General features: G+C 40.4%; 1 non-coding gene across 1 annotated transcript; it reads right to left on the bottom strand.

The window, feature by feature from the left end:
- Positions 1 to 8,126: 8,126 nt before the first annotated feature.
- Positions 8,127 to 8,201, bottom strand: Trnas-cga (transfer RNA serine (anticodon CGA)). The gene has a single exon. It is a non-coding gene; the product is annotated as a tRNA-Ser (tRNA).
- Positions 8,202 to 12,854: the final 4,653 nt, after the last annotated feature.

Below are 12,854 nucleotides of genomic sequence, written 5' to 3'. Positions count from 1 at the left end.
GCGCGCAGCTGCATACGTATAAGCTGCACGAGTTCGCAGGGCTACCAACACACGCAAGCTTTCCCGCCAGTGGAGTGCTAATTGACCTGTACAGGTAACCCAAGTTACATTGAACCGAATTTTCTAGTGTTTTACGTTGAATACCAGGAAAACAATAACGAAAAGATAAATGTACATGTTTATTGATGTACAAGAAATCTAAAGTTTAATAACATAACATCGTAATATCTATAAAGACAGTACTTCAGAAGTTCATAACACAACTGTTTTACGACGCAGAAGATGTCAACAGCATAATATGAATATTTCACATAGAGAGTAATAAGTCACAAACAGATAACTCTGTTTCTAGTAAACCTTTTTAATTAATCATATACATATTTAATGTAATAAATAAAATTGTTTAAGAGATTGGGAAAAATCGGGAAAGTGAAACGATAGCACGGAAAGTGAACATTAAAAATTCAAGGAATAGATAGATAACTTGCATTTTTATTTTAGTCGGAATCACGGGATATGATTGCAATCGTAACTACTTTTTGACATTTTGTTTCTTCTTTTCTTAGTTATGTTACTTTCACTACTTAGCTAGAACTGTTTATTTCGTTGAGCATTTGTTAAGTACACTCATAATACTTACCCCTCAACAGCATCTGATATTTTGTCGTGTCCATCAATTATAAAAACGAAGTAGCATCCACATGTCAGTCACTAACTGACAGTGGCTGATGATTGTTTATCAGGGATATCGAAGGAAAACGGGAGGTATGAAATTCAGGAGCAAAAATTCTAATTCTTATCTCAGCCGTTAGTAAGGGTCCGAAATCGCATTGATCAAAGTGTAAGGAATGCCTTGTTGCTATTCGTATCAGTAAAAAGCCATCGTCTGTGCATTTAACTCGCCAAAAATATTGGAGGAGAAAGAAAGACGAGTAAATCGTGTAAAGGAGGAGTTTAACAACACAAATTTTCCATTAAATTCGACTAAAGAGACGGCAGTCGTGTAAGAACAAAACGAATGACTTTTCATGGAGATGCGTGGTAAGTGGAAAAGGAAAAAAGTAAGGAAAAGGGAAAAAAGTGTAGATGATACATCCGGATTAAGAGGGAAGACTATTTTATAGGAAATGTAACACAGTGTGCTAAAAATCTGTGCGAGAAGGACAGGATGTCAGTTTGCGACGGCTCAGCTTACGATGTCTGCCGTATGGCAAAGTGAAATATTTTGCTTAATAGTGAGCGACCTCAGGCTGCAATTGCTGAACATCACTGAGTTTTCAGTACGTGGGAAAAGTTCAAGACCCTTTCTTTGTCATAGTGCTCTAGATTTGATGCCTACAACTTGTTAGTACATTGATCGGTAGCATGCAGACACGCAGAGGGCAGACTAGCGGATGCCCCACTTTCGCTTCAGAAAGGACACCTTGTGAAGAACCTGGCGAACAATGAGAAGCGTGCCGAAGACTGATGGACCCCTGCAGCGACAGGAACGGAGAGTAGACAAAACGCGCCAGGAATTCACACAGGGAGACGTTTGAAACTAAAGAACTGCGAAGAGAGCCAGCCTGCTTAAAAAAGTGTTTGCTAGACAGTAAGGAGGTGGTTTAAAAATCTCAAACGTCAAAAGGTTCTTAGATGAAGCACAAACACGAGACTGTCCAGGCCTCCCGTAGAGATAGTCGATAGTGCTCTCACAGCGACTAACGAATGCAGAAAAACGCCGGAAACATAGGCTACCAACGCTAGAAACAGCCTTGAGAGTGAAAACGTGAGAAAGCCGCCAATTGCCGAGTCACACATCAGCCCACGCAAGATAGAAAATACCCTCCCTAAAAACCACATCCAAGCTCTCCGGCACACCGAACCCTCGTCTTAATCTGCCGGGCGGAATCCATCCGGATCGGCATACCTCGGCATCCTGGAGGTGGTCGCGTTAACATGCGCGGTTACCGAGGCGGGTTCGTGACCTGTTCTTAGACATCATGTGCCACATACCTCTGGAAACCTATTGAGGAGTTATCGAATCCATGTAACTCACAATCGCTGTTGTATTGATTTTTTTTCCAGAGGTAGATCAACACACAATAAACCAGTTGGTCATAATGTTTGGCTCGTCAGTTTTTGTAATCAGACGTACAGTACATTGCACAAACTTTGCTCAACGATAATTACTGATTGTAAGCGAGTGCTTCTTGCTACCTGGTAATTCGCTACACTAGCCCGTAGAAAATTCTTCTCACCGAAACTGCCGTGGATATACGTCTGTGCCGCTTAAAGTGTTTTGACCCCTCTTCCCACTACCACAGTGGGAGTACACAAAAACCAAGAATATGACATGAATTACACAAAGGAACTACAGAAACAAACGTGAACGCATGCTCCTGCGACAGTGTGACTGAATGAAATCCACTCGGGCTACCAGGAGGTTCAAGTGTTTAACATGCCCCTGAAATTTTGACAGGCTTCATTTCATTCATCACCAGTAGGTAACTAACATCTGGTTGTTGTTCTAGTACTAATACTGCACGAACTCACCAAAATTTCGGATACTGTTCAAGAATAATTTATGACTATTCTGATATAAGTGACATGGTAAGTGGTGGCTCGATACAGAGTAACAATCTATTTCTTCCCTTACTATTCCGTTGGCGAATTTCTAATTAAAAACTAGGAGCAAGTATTCTAAAAAACCTCGTTGAAGCGTAGCTGCATCAGTAGGAGTAACATGATAACGTGTTCATCAATGGTAACACTAATCAAGTGTAGATGTCCTGTAAAGTAACTCGTTTCACATCATTTCGATAAGGCAATCGTCCGAATGATCTGTGGAACATGTAACTAGCTAACTAACTACTTAACTAACAAACACTGATTTACTCTGTTTGTTAGCCATTTTAGCTCTCTTTCTGTGAAAATGCTTCGCAAGAACGAAGCAGCTCGTAAAATGTAGCCGCCGAAACCAAATACTAGGGTTGGAACTTAAATAGTGGCAACTATTTATTCACAATCGATACAAAAGAGATACATGTTTGCACTTGTTACTGTCCTTCAGAGCAGTGACCAGCGTTGTGTAGAACCCGTTGCCAGCGTTGTGGAAGGCGTTATACAGGGTGTTACAAAAAGGTACGGCCAAACTTTCATGAAACATTCCTCACACGCAAAGAAAGAAAATACGTTATGTCGACATGTGTCCGGAAACGCTTACTTTCCATGTCAGAGCTCATTTTATTACTTCTCTTCAAATCACATTAATCATGGAACATTTGCACTGAAATAAGGATTGACACATTGTTGGATGAAACATTCGCAGAAGTGTACCCGTAGAGGCCAATCAGCTGCTGATAGTGCCGGCACACGCTGTACATGGCACGGAAACAAATGGTTCTCCCGTAGCACTCTCCGTACAGTAACGTGGTCAACGTTACCTTGTACAGCAACTTCACTTACGCCTATCGCCAACTGCACGAAGAATTGCCTCGTCCATTGCAGGTGTCCTCGTCGTTCTGGGTCTTCCCCAGTCGCGAGTCGTAGGCTGGAATTTTCCGTGCTCCCTAAGACGCCGATCAATTGCTTCGAACGTCTTCCTGTCGGGACACCTTCGTTCTGGAAATCTGTCTCGATACAAACGTACCGCGCCACGACTTTTGCCCCGCGCTAATCCATACATCAAATGGGTATCTGCCAACTCCGCATTTGTAAACATTGCACTGACTGCAAAACCACGTTCGTGATGATCACTAACCTGTTGATACTACGTACTGATGTGCCTGTTGCTAGTACTGTAGAGCAATGAGTCGCATGTCAACATAAGCACCGAAGTCAACATTATCTTCCTTCAATTGGGCCAACTGGCGGTGGATCGAGGAAGTTCAGTACATACTGACGAAACGAAAATGAGCTGTAATATGGAAATTAAGCGTTTCCGGACACATGTCCACATAACATTTTTTCTTTATTTGTGTGTGAGGAATGTTTCCTGAAAGTTTGGCCGTACCTTTTTGTAATAACCTGTATACCGTTAGCAGAGCCTGTTCTGTTGATGGAGCGATCTACTGCCTGTCGAATCTCTGGAACAGTTCTGAAGCGAATGCCACGAAGTGGTTCCTTCAGCTTCGGAATCAAATAAAACTCTAAAGGACTTATGTCCGGGGAGTATGGCGGATGGTACAGTACTTCTCAGACCGAACAGAGTAGCCACGGCTAGCGCTGTATGCGCCTTCGCATTGTCGTGCAAATTCATGGGTGGGTTGAGCAGAAACTGTCGGCGCTTCTTTCCCAAGGATGGTCCAGGTACTGCTTCAAAAACTAAAAGTAATGCTGTGAAGGAGCCACTTATTGGCATTCGCTTCAGAACTGTTCCGAGATTCAACTGGTAGCAGACCGCTCCATTCGCACCATCAGCAGAACAGGCTGTGCCAACGGTATACTACGCCTTCCACATCTCTCGTAATGGGTTCTACAGAACACTGGTAAATACTTTGAAGGACAGTAACAAGTGCTAACATGTAGCTGTTTTGTATCGGTTGTGAATAAATATTTGCCACTATTTAAGTTCCAATCCTCGTATGTATTGGTGCAACAAGTCTTAGACGAAACAATTACACTTTTATCACAGTAGGTTCAATCTATAGTCATTACGCTGTACAGTATGTAACAAATATAAAACCGTACCTTGTAGGTAAAATTCAAAACGTCGCTCACGGAAGAGTATACAGCGACACACCAACAATTGTCTTCCACATTTAAGAATTCAGGGAGTTATACTGCATTATTCCCTTAAATGTGACTTTCGAAGCAACCAGGTCCGAGTACCGACAAATTTTAAAGTAGACCTTCCTCATGCCCCAAGAGGGAAAAGTATTTTGGTGCCATATCTGGCGACCGACCTGGCCATGGGTAGGAACCATCGCCATTAGTCCATTGTTGTACAGTTTGTAGCACCAAGCACAAAGTGTGTTGGGCTTCTATCATAGTGAAATCACATCCTGTAGTAACTGTGGATGGATATTCTGCAGGAACATTTTGTATACGACTGACACATGTTCAGTTTATCGGTAAGCAAGTAAGATTCAAACACACAATTTTTGGCAGTGCCATCCCGTTCGTTCAGAGAGAACTTGTGTTCACAGCATCGACACCCCAGTGTGTGAGGATTTTCATCATGGTTAAACGCCTATTCCTAATGCTGAACAAGAGCTATCTCAGAAACGAGGCCTTACCTAATCAACACTCCGAATTCAAGAAACTGTGTTCTCTACTAATTGCTGTCGGAATCAATTCATAAATCCGACTCAGCATGGAAAATTAGTTAGCAGCAAGTATGGCACCTTCTGTGGATGATAAGGATGCAGTTCAAAAATGGTTCAAATGTCTCTGAGCACTATGGGACTTAACATCTTAGGTCATCAGTCCTCTAGAACTTAGAACTAGTTAAACCTAACGAACCTACTGACATGATACCCATCCATGCCCGAGGCTGGATTCGAACCTGCGACCATAGCAGTCCCGCGGTTCCGGACTGAAGCGCCTAGAACCGCACGGCCACCGCGGCCGGCAGGATGCAGTTGTTTTTCATATAAGTTTATCAAAACGGTTGTTTGGTGTGTTCAGAGCTCTTGACAATCGCTAACTCCTGGTGGCCTGATTTTCACTATTCGTGTGTAACATATTCTCCTCAATATCGGATGGTCTGGTATACTTCCATAGCCAGTAACCTTCCTTATGTCCAGATGCAAAAGACTATGATTTGATCACCGGTGTTGATAAAACAGTTAAATATCAGTCGTTACACCGCCCTTTCGTTGGTCTGAATGAGTCTATACGTGAAATGAAAGCCGGCCAACTTTTCGCCAGTAAACGTTTCCATGTTATTGTGTATTAATGTTGCTGTACTGCTAACACATCCGGTAAGACAAACACGAGAAGAACCGAGCATTCCGAACAAGAGCTTGAGAATGAAGATTAGTGTGCCCATTACTGTTGTCTACGGCAAGTGCCTTGAGTGACTGGAACAAGTTTGTTTCTGAAGAAGATGCACAGTAATTAACATCAACATTTCCGCTGTTGTGCATGTATATTCAGTGCAATACAGATACGATGATAAATTGATTAGGAAAGCAAAATAAATATTACTGTGTAAAGAGCCCTACTAACGCTGAGAAATTATTTCTCAACAACCTCCAACATTTTGTCAGTGAAGACCGAGTGCGAAAGACATACCTGTGGTACCTAAACGTCCCTTGTGCTCTGCGCTAAGCCGCAAACTCCCATCTTTATTAATCGTATTATTATATTTTTTGAAGATGTTGTTAATAAGTTTGATCTCAGTAACGTTTTTTTAAACATGCTGTCTCAGAAACAGTTTTTCCTTGCGTTAATACATAAATTTTTGAAGGAAGCTTCATGTCTGATTACCAAATCGATCACAACCAACGTCGATGACTCTGGATTGAGTAAAGACCGAAGTTTTTCATGTTCTGTCCGCCGTCCTTATTAGCTGGTAACTGACAGCTCAACGAAATACAGTCTGCACTTGCTTGTAATTTAGTACACATCAGGTGCTCAGAGGCCCACGTTATTTTGCACAGGTCTCATGACTTACGTTAGCTGTACGCCGGTTAACTGAAAGGAGGATACTGCTAATTTTCCCTGCCACGGACTCTCATAATAGCAGAATCAGTAGATTGACTGTTACTCTCCTTACCGACACAGTTCTTGTTATACATGGCTTTTCAAATTATTTGTGGTATTTTTGTCGTCTTAACAATATTTGAGGACGATTTTTTTACAAGTAGTTCAGTTCTTACCATAAGTATTCGGGCATTAATGATGTCCTGGACTCACTGAACGGAAGTCTTGTAACACCATGCTTTGGAGCTGGTCGGTGATACGTGAACCATTAATATCCAGCTTAAATAGCTAAATACCAAATCAATAGATCGGATAAAATGGATAAAGTGGCAGTAGCAACACATATATTTGGAACAGAAACCACAAAATTAAATTCCTAGATGCCACAGTTTTATCAAGGAGTAGTCACTACTACGGTATGACGTATGGAGCGGCCACAGAAATTCGTAAACACAAAACTGACTTCAACAGAAAATAAGGAGTTTTGAAATGAGACACCTTGTGTGATTTACTGCAATTTTAAGCTACCAGTCAACCATTCTGCTGAACAAACTTAATAACAGGTCGGCATTACTCTACTATCTATAGGATCGATTAGATTATGCTCTCCTTACAATTATAAAAAAATTTAGTTACCCATTAGCATTAAATATTATAATAATAATACACCAATGAAAACATCTCGTCTGCGGCTGGCTGCAGCAATTAGTTACGTCATCCAGTTCGGTGTCCTTCGCGTACGGACTCATAAACCAGTTCGGAATCAGTTTGTACCACTATGTTCATTACTAGAGCGAAGTGATTACTTTTTAATGCTCATACATCGATTATTAAGAGAAGCAGAAGCATTGTATCATGGCACCTATGGACTGCGTAAACACTGTTGCGGTACACCTGCTTCGTTTCGTGGTTATTATGTTCCCCAGTGGCGTTTACAATAGGATAACCCACCGTGTCACAAGGGCGGAACCGTGGAACAATCCTCTGGGGACCACGGCAGTCGATTACCCTTTATGTCTTGGTCCTCGAATTCACCTGATCTCTGACGCCATTGGGCCTACGAACTACCGATGGGTAATTTACGGGAATTATGTGATCTGTGAATAGACATGTGGTGCTGGACATCTCCGGAAATCTACCAAGGACTTGTCGAAGCCATGCTGAGTAGAACTGCAGCTGTACTGCGTTCCAAAGGTGGGCTGACGCAGTACAAAGCGGGTCGTCGTAATGCTTTGGCTCATAAGTGTATGTACATAAAGTTAGGGTGGAAAACAAATTTTAAACTTGTTAATGTTTTAACAATTTTTTCAGCTATCAGTCTTCTGTCTGGTTTGATGCGCCCCGCCATGAATTCCTCTCCTGTGCCAACCTCTTCAACTCAGAGTAACACTTGCAAGATACGTCTTCATACCGCCAACAACAGTAAAATAGAATGAGATTTTCAGTCTGCAGCTGACTGTGCGCTGATATGAAACTTCCTGGCTAATTGAAACTGTGTGCCGGACCGAGACTCGAACTCGGGACCTTTGCCTTTCGCGGGCAAGTGCTCTACCAACTGAGCTATCCAAGCACGACTCACTCCCCGTCCTCACAGCTTTACTTCTGCCAGTACCTCGTCTCCTACCTTCCAAACTTCACATAAGCTCTACTGCGAACCTTGCAGAACTATCACTTCCGAAAGAAAGGATATTGCGGCCACATGGCTTAGCCACAGACTGGGGGATGTTTCCAGAATGAGATTTTCAGTTTACAGCGGAGTGTGCGCTGATATGAAACTTCCTGGCAGATTAAAACGACGTAATGGCAGTAGTAAAGCTGTGAGGACGGAGCGTGAGTCATGCTTGGGTAGCTCAGTTGGTAGAGCACTTGCCCACGAAATGCAAAGGTCCCGAGTTCGAGTCTCGCTCCGGCACACAGATTTAATCTGCCAGGAAGTTTTAATAGTTAAATAGTCTCCATAACACACATTAGTCATTTACGTCCTCCCAAAAAATAGTTTAAAAAACGCAAAAAACTGTTGTTGAATTACACTAAAAATTTAAATCTTAAGAGGTCCTGATGTATAAATAGGATGTAGAACCTGAATATACGTTTCCGCACTTTTTTTAAAACGATATTGATATAATGATCCTTAACTTGAAAATATTGGATATGATTTTCGTTGTGGAAAGCGACATCTGCTAATAAAACTTACATTTTTGGATAAAGATACACTGAAAAATTTAAAACATTTATGGAATCTGATATAAGAATTCATTATGAACGTTTTCGTCAGAGAAAATACAAGATAAGTGACTAGACTACAGTATCTTCAAAACTTGTGTATAGCCGTCGTTGGTACTGCGGGAGTTAACGCCCTAAGCACTGAATTCTAGAGGACTGTCTGATTTGTAGGGTGTTGTGTTTGTAGCAAAATATTTCAGGTAAGGTCGCGTGGTATATGGAAAATATGTAGACCTAAGAGGTTTGGATAGAGGGGCGCCTTGTTTTTCTGTATAAAACAGACAGGTAACTAGGCAATATCTTATGACAGGTGTTATCCAGACACCTTGACTTTTTGTATTAGAATTTCGTTGCGCGCTTTTTTCTACTAGGTGCGGGCGGAGGGAAAAGTGCAAACTTCTTAGCGTGGCGTCATTGAAATACTGTTTCTTAACTCGCTCAATACCAAGGTATTGGTGGTGGTGAGGAAGTACTTCGTACCCATATTATGAAAATATTATAATTTAGTCAGTTATTTTATATTCTGAAATTTTGAATAAAATGTTTATTGTCTTCAATGAAGTGTTATATCAGATTCCATTTGTACAAAAATTTTCACTCAACCAAAAAATTTGACTCTTATTCGAATGTGTCACTACTCCAATGAAGTCACTCATTATTTTCAGGTTCACGACTTTACTCACACTTCAGTGCTTCTATTGTGTGTAAAATTAAACAAAAGTGAACAAAGCACGCATCTCTTAAATTTTCTTTACAGCGGCGGCGAGCTACCCTTCTTGGTAATACAGGATGTTGAAAATGCATTGAAGTTAATTAGAATGTGCTAAAATGTATTTTCAAGATATTAGTAACGCATCTGCGCATCATCTATTAGTGCCGAAAGTGCAATATGTATAATGAAATAAAGCATTTCTTGACAGACAGCTGAATCTCGCCTGGCCTTACAGCATTTCACGCCCGTGTTATATGGTGTCTCGGGTCTTTGTGAGTCGTTTGTGTTTCCCTTTGAACCCATTTGATCAAGTTAGACAATAAATTATGATAAAGTACAACAGCTTACGCAACTGAAAGTCCTCAAAGGCTTTTTACACCTCCGCGGAAAATGTATGTAGCTGTATTAAAAATACGAATTTTTAGTTAAAGTTCGCCGTACTGTTCGTTACAACAAAGCGAAAACAGCTTCTTAAATTCTTGTAGAGTGAGCAGAAACTTGCCTCTCCTTGATAGTGCGAGATAGGTATATTTTGACTGCCTTGTTTTAGCTGCCTCGCCGAGTGCGGGAAAATGGATGAACAGTTCTTGCCCCGACACAAATACAGCACTAATTTTAGTAAATTCTTATTACTTATGTTTGTTCGTTGAAATATAGCAAATCTTGATGAAATGATATGGGAATAATTATGTTTATACACAGTTTGAATGTAAATGGTATTTGAGCGTTCCAGTTTAATAGATTAATTATATAGCCAAATTGTATTTATACTCTTTCTTGGCATATCACTGTCAGCCGTTTAACATCAGTTAGTTAGTATTACGTCCAATATAAACAAGAAAGAGGCAGCAGAATTCAAATGGGGCTCTACTTTTTTTGAAGATGATCTCAGTGCACGCCGGTCGAAAACCTCAGCAATCCATGAAAGCACTGTGAAACTATGTGATATGTCAGTGGACGATTGTAACTTACACCTCTGTGAAATAGCAAATCCCATAGGCACACAAGGAATAAGAGTTGACTGTGAGAATTCATTTCGAAAAAATGTCTTAGGATTTGATGACAGCTGACCAAGAGGAAACGAGAAAACAAATTTGTCTTCATATTCAACTCATTCGATGTGTCGATTTTCAACACTTTAGTATCATTTGACCCAAAGAACCAAAACGACAGTCATCATAGTACTTGGAAGACGTTGATTCTTCGTAAATATTCCGATAACCATTTCGTATGAAGTTTAGGTTATAAGTAATTATTTTCTTGGATTTAAATGGCTCCTTTTTTATTACCTTGCAAAGTATAAAGCTATACCTGTGCAGCATTACACATTTTTACGGTCCAAACGTGTGTGAGAGAGTGAGAGAAGCGGACACGGGACACTGTTCAGTAGACGGGGAAAGGGAGGTGTTGAAGATGTTTCGGCAACAGAACAGTTTAGGCATATTATAGTTGGAACATCTAAATTGTTACACAGATTTGACATCTTCTTCCGTCTACGTCCGTAATTGAAAATATTGTCGCCGTTGAATGTTTTGAATGCAAGGAAGCCGTTGTAGCAATCACAGATAGAAATTTCCTGAATCAAATTAAAATAAAGCGGACTCTTCTCACTAGAAAAATGTTCAATGCAAGTGCTAGATGTAGAAGGGTTGTTGATAAGTGCGATGCCAACACATTTTCCCAACGGGCACTATGAAGAAAGGGGAGGGTGGCACTTTATGCCCGCCTTAAAAAAATTGATGAAAAATACAATATTCGATAACTGATGTTAACTTATACTAACAACATACTTTTTAAAGATGTACAGATGTGTTACAAATGCCATGAACACGAATATACCTTTTAGCACATTCTAAGCAACATCAACTCACTTTCGATAACTTGTACAACCCAGGAGGGGCCAATTTATGCCCACTCTAAAAAGATTTAAGAAGTGCGTGCTTTGTTCACTTTTGTTTAGTTTTAAACACAAGATACTTTTTAAAGAGGTACTGATGTGTGAGTAAGGTCGTGAACCTGAAAATACTGAACATATATTTACTAGGGAAATGACATATGCGAATAAGACTTAAATTTTTTGGTTAAGCTGCGTGAAAATTTTAACACATTAATGGAACCTGGTAGAGGACTTCATTAAAGATAACAAATATTTTATTACATTATGAAAAGGTGGGCACAAAGTACTCGCCCCACCACCACCATAATGGTATTCCAAGGTTTAAGAAACAGTATTTCAGTGACACCACGCTAAGAAGTTTCAGCTTTTCCCTCCGTACGTACCTAGTGAAACAAAGCGCACAACGAAATTTTAATACGCAGTGTCAGCGTGTTAGGATAACAGCTCCCAAAAGATATTGCCTAGTTACCTGTCTGTTTTACACAGAAAAACAAGGGCCGCCCCCATCCTACCCTTTTAAGTCTACGTATTTTCCATATACAACTCGACTGTACCTGTAATACTTTGCTACAACCACAACACCCTACAAATCAGACAGTCCTCTAGATTGAGTGTTTAAACTGTTAACCTTCGCAGTACCAACGGTGGTTATACCTACTTTTTGAAAATATTGCGTTCTAGGCACTTACTTGGTATTTTAAAATTGTGAAAAAATGTTCATAACGAATTCTTCTATCATATTCCATAAATACTTTAAATGTTTCAGTCAAACTTAATCGAAAATGTAAGCCTTAGTAGTAGATGTCGCTTTCCACAACGAACATCAACCTTACTTATACATCAAGATCTCTTTAAAAACATGTTCTAAAAGGTATTTTCAGGTTGTAGAACTTATTTACACATCAATACCTCTTCATAATATAAATTGTTAATATAAGTAGAAAATAATTTTTTGTCTTTTTTAACCTATTTTTTGGGAGTACGTGAAGGACTCCCACTGGTAACGTGTGTTTTGGAAACTATTTAGGTATTGTTAGGGTTGAAAAGACGTACATTGTAAGTGCTACTCTGAGATGAAGAGGTAGGCACAGGAGAGATATTCATGGCTTGCAGCATCAAACCATTCAAAAGACGGACGACTCAAAAAATGGGTTAAAAACATCAACAAGTTTAAAATTTGTTTCTGACCGTAATTGCATTTTCATACACTTGTGAGCCAAAGCAATATGACGACTCGCTTAGTACTGCGTCGACCCTCCTTTTAAATTACCCATCGGTAGTTCGTAGGCCCGACAGCCTCAGTGATCAGGTAAGTTGGGGGTCGGGTTGTTTGGGGGTGGAGATCAAACAGTGAGGTCATCGATCTCATCGGATTAGGGAAGGATGGGAAGG

This window comes from Schistocerca gregaria, chromosome 8 (assembly GCF_023897955.1).
Source record: "Schistocerca gregaria isolate iqSchGreg1 chromosome 8, iqSchGreg1.2, whole genome shotgun sequence".
Classification (NCBI taxonomy): Eukaryota; Metazoa; Arthropoda; class Insecta; order Orthoptera; family Acrididae; genus Schistocerca; species Schistocerca gregaria.
The sequence above is the reverse complement of the archived record's forward strand: the minus strand, read 5'-3'. Positions and strand labels throughout refer to the sequence as shown.